The sequence below is a fragment of the Diabrotica undecimpunctata genome, chromosome 8 (assembly GCF_040954645.1).
Source record: "Diabrotica undecimpunctata isolate CICGRU chromosome 8, icDiaUnde3, whole genome shotgun sequence".
Classification (NCBI taxonomy): Eukaryota; Metazoa; Arthropoda; class Insecta; order Coleoptera; family Chrysomelidae; genus Diabrotica; species Diabrotica undecimpunctata.
In genome coordinates this window covers 138,848,228-138,855,720 of record NC_092810.1, presented here as the reverse complement: position 1 = coordinate 138,855,720, position 7,493 = coordinate 138,848,228, and positions in this window count along the sequence as shown.

Here is a 7,493-nt window from a genome sequence, read left to right as displayed (position 1 = left end):
ATTTGTCTTAAAAGGTTTAGTTAAAATGTATTTTTAATAATTTCGTGTTATTAAAATTGTCCTTTTGTTTCTTCTTCTTCAAGTGCCATCTCCGCGGCGGACGTCGGCAATCATCATAGCTATTCGGACTTTTGAGACTGCTGCTCTGAAAAGTTCATTTGATGTACATCCGTACCACTCTCTCAGGTTGCGCAGCCATGACATTCTACGCCTCCCTATGCTTCTCTTTCCTTGGATCTTTCCCTGCATAATCAGTAGGAGCAAGGTGAATTTCTCTCCACGTGTAATATGTCCGAGATATTCTAATTTTCTTGTTTTTATTGAATTTAAAATTTCCATTTCTTTGTTCATCCTTCCCAGAACCTCTTTGTTTGTGACGTGTTCTGTCCATGATATTTTCAGAATTCTTCTGTACACCTACAGCTCAAATGATTCCAGTTTTTTCATTGATGTCGCATTCAAGGTCCAAGATTCCATTCCATAAAATAAAGTCGAAAAAACATAGCACCTTGCCAACCTAACTCTTAGTTCCAGTTTTAAATCCCTGGTACATAGAACTCTTCTCATTTTGTTGAAATTTGCTCTAGCCTTTTCTATTCTTATTTTTATCTCCTGATTGTAATCATTTGTGGAGTTAATCATTGTTCCCAGGTATGCATATTTGTCCACTTGTTCGACGTTGGTTTCGTTTATTAGAAGATTATCCTTTTGTTTAGATTAAACAAAGTAGTTCTTTTTAGAATCACAATTTTTTTAAAAATGTTAAATGCATATATTCATTTCAATAAATAACATTATGTTTTGTTATTGATAGCGATTACAATTTCATTTGCATAATCTAATATTGACTAATAAGAAAACTGACTGGGAGGGCTTTGAAATAATAAACCTTGAACATAAAATTAATCTTGCTGTGCCATTGTGAAACAAGAGACAACTTGATGACAAATTAGAAGTTTTTATAAAAAATATCCAACAGGTAGCTTGGAAAAATACTCTAGAACAATAACGACAATAACTTCTAGAACAAATGGGAACAACTATGGAAAAGAAACCAGAGAAGTCATAGCAGAAAAAAGAAATTTGAGAAAAAATGCCAGCAATACACAAAAACTATAAAAGGAGATACAGAATATAAAAAAGTCAACAATTGATTTCTTTTTAAGTAATTTAACAGCTGACCAGAACACAGATTATTCGTTATAGAAGGCAACAAAAATAATGAAGAGGCCAATTTTTCATTTTCCTCCTATCAAGTTGGAAAACGGCAACTGGGCTAGAAGTAACGAAATGGAAGCAGAACTACTTACAGATCAGTATTAAAATAAAAAGCTGATATTATTTTTCCGATAAAAAAAAATTGCACTATACTTAAATGACACCCTTTTTAGAACATTTTTTAAAAGTAAAATTCTGTATGAGTAATTGCACCAATGAAAAAATACACGAGTGGCAAAGGAATATAAAATTCCCAATATAAATGGAAAGATAAAAGCGGAAGCGAGAAACGTAATTTATAGCCTATACGGTTCATATAACCCTTTTTGTTTTACACAATGTGCTAGGGAAACGCAACCCCTTGAAAGATATGGGACTAAAATCGTTATCAAACTTAATTAAAAGTGAAGTATTTAGATATAAATTAGCTAGAGCAAACATTTTTCTATAAATAACCACAATTTGTGAAGAGAGGGTTAAATAAGAAATATTCTTTTGCAATAATTTAGTTACTTTAGTATAATATGCTGAAAGGTATTTAGAAGTTCAGTTTATATGTGTGAAAATTATCTATCTATATAAAAGACTAGGACGACAACTAACACTGTCCGGTACGATAACTCCTAGCGTCACCTAAGAAAGAAATCTGAACTACCAAATGACTTTTTCTTCTTCTTCAGCCTTAAGTAATCCAAATTTGGACATAGGCCTCCCCCAAATCAATTCAATGTCTTCTATTTTGCGCCACTTACTTCCAGTTGTGTCCTCCGATGTTCTTAATATCATCAGCCCATCTCATTTGTGGTCTTCCTCTGCTTCTCTCCCCTAACCTTGGCCTCCACTGTTGTATTTCGTGGTTCCATCTCTTATCCTTCAGTCGGGCATTGTGTCCTGCGAAGCTCCATTTTAATTTGGCAGCATGTTCTCCTGCGTCTTTTACTTTCGTTTTGCTTCTAATCCATTTGTTTGTTTTTTTGTCTATAAGTCTCACTCCGAGCATTGATCTTTCCATCGCTCCTTGTGCTTTTACTATTTTATCCCTATTGGACTTGGTGAGTGTCCACGTCTATGAACCATACGTGAGTAAAGGGAGGATACACTGATCGTAAATTCTGATTTTCAAATACTGTTCTATTTTAGTGCATTTCAAAATCCAACTCAGTTTTCCAAATCCTGCCCACGCTAACCTTATTCTTCTGGTAATTTCGGCAGTTTGATTTTCTTTGTTAATTTTCATTATCTGTCCCAGGTAGATGTATTCGCTTACTGTTTCTAAATTTATGTCGTTCAATGTTATTTCTGGAATGTTCGTTGTATTTGTCATTATTTTTGTTTTTTCCAAGTTCATCTTAAGACCTACTTTTTCCGAAGCTTGAAATAGTTGCGTCATCATGGTCTGTAGTTCTTCGAAACTTGTAGCGAATATTACAATGTCATCAGCGTATCTTAAATGACTCAGTTTTCTTCCATTAACATTTACTCCCTTATCTGCCCAGTTAATGTCTTTAAACACGTCTTCAACCAAGTGACATTTCAATCATATCACAGTATATTGCCAAAGAAGTATATTCTTTTAGCATTAAACTGTGATCATATGTTGTTCTTAAAACGATACGGTTGATTTATTGCTAATTCATTCTGCAAATTGATTACTCAAATATTTTTGAGTGTGACGGGGGCAGAATAGTTCGCCGGATCGTGACGTATAATAAATAATTGGAAATGGAATAGAGTAGCGAATACCTATACACATGGCGACATTGCCAAAAGGGCATTACATCATATCTCCGTTGTTATTAACCCGATTGGAGCGTGTGAGCATTAAATAAAAGAAGAGGATAGAAAGAATATATTAAGATAGAAAAAACAAAAAAAGGCGATTACCAAAAGGACACTACACAGTATCTTCGCTATTATTAATGAACGTATAGCGACATAAGAGATATCATAGGGTGAATAAAAATAGATTTACTATAAGACAAATTTTAATTTATTGATTTAAAAAAGCCTCTGGCTAAATACAAGATAAATAACACATCGAATCCCAACATGCGACAAAGAGTACGACAGTTAATTACATTTAAAATATATTCTACAGGTGTGCATATTGCAGAGGTTTGATTGGTCAATTATTGGCAAATGAAGGACGTCAAATACTTCATTAGTTTACCAGAATACGTTTCGCTTTTATTATTATTTAAAAGCATCCTCAGTTCTAAAACAATTTTTAGATTTAGGTGATGTTTTAAAAACTCTACGATAACATTAAAACTTAACAATCTAATCGAGAAGAAAAGCCACAAAAAACTGTATGACACTAATTTTCATTAATTTAATTTTTAGGTGATTTTTATTTTGCCCGATGACTTCATTGGCATGTATTGTTTAATATCTTTCAAGGATCAAATCACACGAACGAAATCGAAAACTCGAGAGGATAGATAACGATATTATTAAATTGTTTTCGTTCATGGCCATTAAAGTAGATGGCAACTCTGTACGCTAACCACTGCAGTGGTAAAGATTAAGGAGATATTCGTTGGACTTTCTGAGTTTGAATTTCTACCAGCCCGGGTGTCTAACGAAACAGGGATGCTAAAATGACATCATAACACTCCATTGATACCGATTCGAGCACGGGAAGTTTAACTACTTTGTCCTCCTAAGCGATATATATATATATATATATATATATATATATATATATATATATATATATATATAGTTCAGCCAAAAGTTCTGCCTAAAGAAATTCTGCCAAATAAGTATTACAAACTAACTAATATATAAAAGAAAAGAGGTTATTCTTTGTATGTGGGTATATTTTATTTTATAAAAACCCTTAAAAGGGCAACATTACAAGCACGAACGTTTTCGGAACAACTGTTCCATCATCAGGTTAAAATGCAGGTTAACATGCCTGAGCCACCAAAATATTTGGGTAAAAACCCTTTAAATTGAAAAATGTTACCGAAGAATGTACATGATGTTTATAATATTATATGATGTTTAATATTTTAATTAGATTTTACTTCAGGTAACATACACCCATGCTTAAGTGAGTTCCAGTGTCCGGAGAGTACGGAAGAGACACTGGAACTCACTTAAGCATGGGTGTATGTTACCTGAAGTAAAATCTAATTAAAATATTAAACATCATATAATATTATAAACATCATGTACATTCTTCGGTAACATTTTTCAATTTAAAGGGTTTTTACCCAAATATTTTGGTGGCTCAGGCATGTTAACCTGCATTTTAACCTGATGATGGAACAGTTGTTCCGAAAACGTTCGTGCTTGTAATGTTGCCCTTTTAAGGGTTTTTATAAAATAAAATATACCCACATACAAAGAATAACCTCTTTTGTTATACGTGGTATACAGCCAGCTACAGGAATTATTTTCCTTGTGGATTTTATTTTAACTAATATATAGTCAACAATTTCAGTGATGCCATGTGCTTTTGTGGGAAAACTGGGTAAAACAATGACTGAATTTGAGGATCAATATTTTTAAATAGCTTTTAAGGCAATCTGAATCTTACATTTAACAATAAAATTGCGAATCGTATATATTGGAGCATAATAGATGTAATTAATATAAAAGGCATACACAAATGATTCCTGTATATCTGGCCAAAAAATCTGTTGGTGGTAATACTAATAAAAATACCAAATCTGTAAAATCTTTGACATCGTCCAAACTAACTAATTCTTTAAATAATAGATCTTCAAAAATCTACCAACTCTTCAACTATAATTAGTGAATAGCACCCCGACGACAATTACAAATTTTCATACAGATACAAAGTGGGAAGACATTATTGCAGTGTTAGTTTTAAATGTGTATCACATAATATTACCGTAGTAATTTTCTTTAAAGTATTTTTTCCTAAGGTCTGCCCTTTGGCCGCTGGACGCAGGCTTTAAACCCAATGTCCTTGTCCTATCAGTTTCCTTCTAGTCACGTTTAGAAAGATTTATTCTACAAATTTTATTGAAAATTGATTTCGCGCGCGTAACACATTCAAAATCGCCGATCCCTTTAATCGTTATTTCTGAGAGAACGGTTCATTCTACATAAAAAATGGTAATAAACGATTTGTTCAAAATAATCTTAGCTACATTTTTTTAAAACATTTTTTTCTATGGCGTACAGATTCTTGGTAAATCGATTTTCTTCCGTTTTTCCCCTCTACGTAGAGAGTTTTAAGGAAAGGCCGGGGGTAAAAGTGGTTAACTTTTTTGCACCTTTTTAAGCCTCATAAAATTGACATTTTCGTCAAAATTCAACAAGTTTGTATGATTTCTAGAGGTTCAGTGGCATTTTCGTCTCTGACGACTGGAGTAGTAGTGCATTCTGCTGATCGTAAATGGACTAATCGTTGTAGGTTTTTAATAATCCATACTATTATGCATATAATATTATGCATATTGTGTATTAGGGATTTTTTTATGTAATAATGAAGTAAATGGGTAGAAAATAAGTAATTAAAATCTTGAAGGTCAGCCTACCTTTGCAAAACAAATCTACCATACGCGTATAACTAGTAGCTCCAAGTATTTCAGTAATATTCGATATTTTTACTTTTTACTGCGTTGAATAACATTTTTATTTAATTTTCTCAAAAAAATTTCAATCGCTGTATACCAAATGACAGATAAAGAAAGACAGGTAATGTTAAAAAATGAAAAATTGGATATTTTAAAAGGGATTTATGTGATCCATGATGATCCATGTACCGGAATCATAAAAAAAATATCGTGAAATTCTCTTTTACTAAAATATACAGCTCCCTATCAGAAAAAACTTAATTGTGAACTATGTGAAATCTTAAAAATCAAAGTTGCATGCTTTTTTTGATATAATTTCCTTAAAAATATTACATAAGCCAGACAAGAAAATTGTGTAGCAGCTTCTCAAAGGATTACCAATACAAAGTTCATAAAGTAAAGACAAATTCTCACTATTACTTAAGAAATAAAAGCGGAAGAGAGAAACGTAATTTATGACATATAAGGCTCATACTTCCTGTTTGACACAATGAGTTGGAAAACGCAACCCTTTGAGCTATATAGGATTAAAATCATTATGAAAATTAATTAAAAGTCAGGGATTTGGGTATAAAAAAGGCTGAAACAAAACATTTGTTTGTGAGGTTTAAAATAATATGGAAGAAAATCTGAATCTGCGGTCAGCTGCTGAAATTAAAAATAAAAAATTAAAGGAAATTTGGTCTGTTGAATAAAATTTTGGCTTGTTAGATAAGAGTCAAGTTAAATGTTTGCAACTAAATTCGACAATTTTGTTTAAAAACCATAAACTCTCTTGGTGAGTTTGGAAACAGTTCAAAATTTAATCCTCAAACAGGCTAAATGATTAAATAATAAGGAAAATTTTTTATTTTAACCAAAGAGTGACTTTACTTTTCTATTTTTGATGTTGGGCTTGTTTCTTCAAATTTAAAAAAAAAATTTAAATAATTTCATATACAAGGATTAAATACTTTATTATTTGTATTAATTTAGATTTTTAAATTCTCGTTTTACTAATCTACCACAGATATTTTCGTTTATAATAATACTTAATTACTAATCGAAAACCGTGTCTTCCCTGGCCCATACATTTATATCATAACTTGACATTTATCTAACTTTTGTTTAAGTTTGCCACTCACTTACATTCTTTAATAATTATAGATTATATATATATATATATATATATATATATATATATATATATATATATATATATATAAATATATATATATATATATATATATATATATATAAATATATATATATATATATATATATATATATATATATATATATATATATATATATATTTATATATAAGTAAAAAGGCATGTCTCGCAAAACAGAAAACCAAAAATGGTATATCGATGGAAGGCAACCATATATACGTATTTCTGACTATTGGTCGTCTTATATATATATATATATATATATATATATATATATATATATATATATATTGTTATGATGTATTATTTGTGAATGATGAGCAATGAGTGTTTTTTAATAATATATATATATATATATATATATATATATATATATATATATATATATATATATATATATATATATATATATATATATATATATATATATATAGAGTTTTTATCGCGGTTCTCAAAGAATTAGTTTGTAAGCACTTTTTTAAATTATCTTTATTATATCTATTATGAAACACACATATATATCTAACATAACCAATGCAAAATTTAAAATAAAGTATCTTTAAAT